Below are 2,244 nucleotides of genomic sequence, written 5' to 3' on the forward strand. Positions count from 1 at the left end.
TCGAGAAACAATGATAGTTATAGAAGGGCTTCAGGTCTTTTGTTCATAGGGTCGCTATGAGTCATGCTCAAATTGACAACAATCAACAAAAGCAAAAAGCCACTAGAGTTAACAGCATATGACATTGCATACTTTTTCATATTGATATATATTTCATGACTTTTTGTTGTTGTTGCTGATATGTTGTTGTTGTTGTTGTTGTTAGGTGCTGTCAAGTAGAGCACAACTAATATTGACCCTATGAACAAAAGACTTGAGCCCTATGCCATCTTCAAACTTCCTGACACACAAGAGCCCATTGCAGCAGTCACCATATCAATTCATCTGGTTGAGGGTCTTCTCTGTCACTGACCCACCACTCTTCCCAACATTATGTCCTTCTCCAAAGAATAGCACCTCCTAGCAACATTTCAAAGCATGGGAGGTGAGACCTCATTGTTCTTGCCTCCAAAGAACACTCCAGCTGCACCCTCCCCAAGACGTATCTATTCGTTCTCTTGTCTGTCCTTGAGATGTTCAGTGCTCTTCTTCAATAAACAACTCAAACTTGTCAATTATTTTTATGTCATCATCACTCTTTGTCCATGTCTCAGATGCATAGCTAGTAATTGGAAAGACCATGGTGGCCTGAATCAGACGCAATTTAGTCCTCAAACTGACATTACTATTCCTCAATAATTTGGAAAAGTCCCTAACTGTATATTTCCCAGTACAAGGCATCTTCTTATTTACTGACTGTTCATACCAATCCGAGAAAGATGAAGCAGTTGACAATTTCAATCTCCATCCATCATGGCATTGATTATTGGTCCAGTGGTAACAATCTCTCTGTTCCTGATGTTGAGATAAAATCCATACCAAAGGCTGCATTCCTTGATCTTGTGCAACAAATGCTTCAAACCTTCCTTACTTTCAACAAGATTGTCATTTGCATAACTCAGGTTATTGTGAGTCTCCCTCCAACCTGATGTTACACTCCTCCTCACATAGTCCAGCTTCTCTTATCATTTGCTCAGCATACAAAGATTGAATAGGTAAGGAAAGAAAATGCACTTCCTTCCCAATTCCTGCTCCATTCGCACAACAGTCTCCTGATCTAGGTATAGGTTCTATATGAGCACAATCAAGTCTCTGGGCTTCCCATTATTCTTCTGAATGTCAGTCATAACTTGTCATGATTCACACAGGCAAAAGCCTTTGCATAGTCAGTAAAGCACAGATAGATATTTTTCTGGTATTTTACTTTTCAGGATCCATCTGACATCAGCAATGACATCCCTAGTGCCACAGCTCCTTCTAAATTTTGATTAAACTTCTGGCAGTTCCTAATCTATGTTTCAGCCAGTTTTGAATGATCTGCAGTATTTTGCTTGCATGTGATATCACTGATACTTTTTCATAGTTTCCACATTCAGTTTGATCACCTTTCTTGGAATGGGAACAAATAGGACTTCTTCCAATCCAATGGCCAGGGAGACATCCTCCAAATTTCCTGGCATCGACTGGTGAGTGCACCCAAGGCTGAATCTTTTAATTAAAACAAGTCAGTTGGTATCCTATCAATTCCTGGGTTTTTTTTTTAAATGTCTCAATGCAGCTTCTGCTTCTTCCTTCATCACCATTGCCTCCTGTTCAAGTGGCACTTCCCGAAAATTTTCAGTGTCAATCAATTCTTTCTGATACAGTGACCTTCATCTTCTTTTGATGCTTTCTGTGTCATTCAATAAATCACCCACAGCATGTTTCAATATTGAAAAATGATGCTTAAGTTTGTTTTTCAGTTCTTTCAGCTTGAGAAAGACAGAGTGAGTTCTACCCTTCTTATTCTCCAATTCAGCTCTCTTCACATTCCATTATAATACTTTGCTTTGTCCTCCTGCGCTGCCTTTTGAATTATCTCTTCAGTTGTTTCACTTTGGCATGTTTTCCTTTGTTGTTGTTGTTGTTATGTGCCATCAAGTCGTTTGCGACTCACAGCGACTCTATGTACAACAGCAGTAAACTCTGCTCTGTCCTGGGTCAATCGCACTGTCTTTGACACTCCCATCCCGATTATCCCAGTCACTGAATCAATCCACCTCATAGAGGGATTTCCTCTCCTGTGCAGTCCCTCCAACCTCCCAAGCATGATGTCCTTCTCCAAGGACCAGTTTCTCCTCACAACATGTCCAAAGTATGTTAGACAGAGCTTCAGAATCCTAGCTTCCAAGGAGCCACCCGGTTTAACCCTTTCCAGGACAAATC

The sequence above is a fragment of the Elephantulus edwardii genome, unplaced genomic scaffold, assembly GCF_000299155.1.
Source record: "Elephantulus edwardii isolate Elephantulus edwardi_28Jun2011 unplaced genomic scaffold, EleEdw1.0 scaffold00180, whole genome shotgun sequence".
NCBI classification, from domain to species: Eukaryota; Metazoa; Chordata; class Mammalia; order Macroscelidea; family Macroscelididae; genus Elephantulus; species Elephantulus edwardii.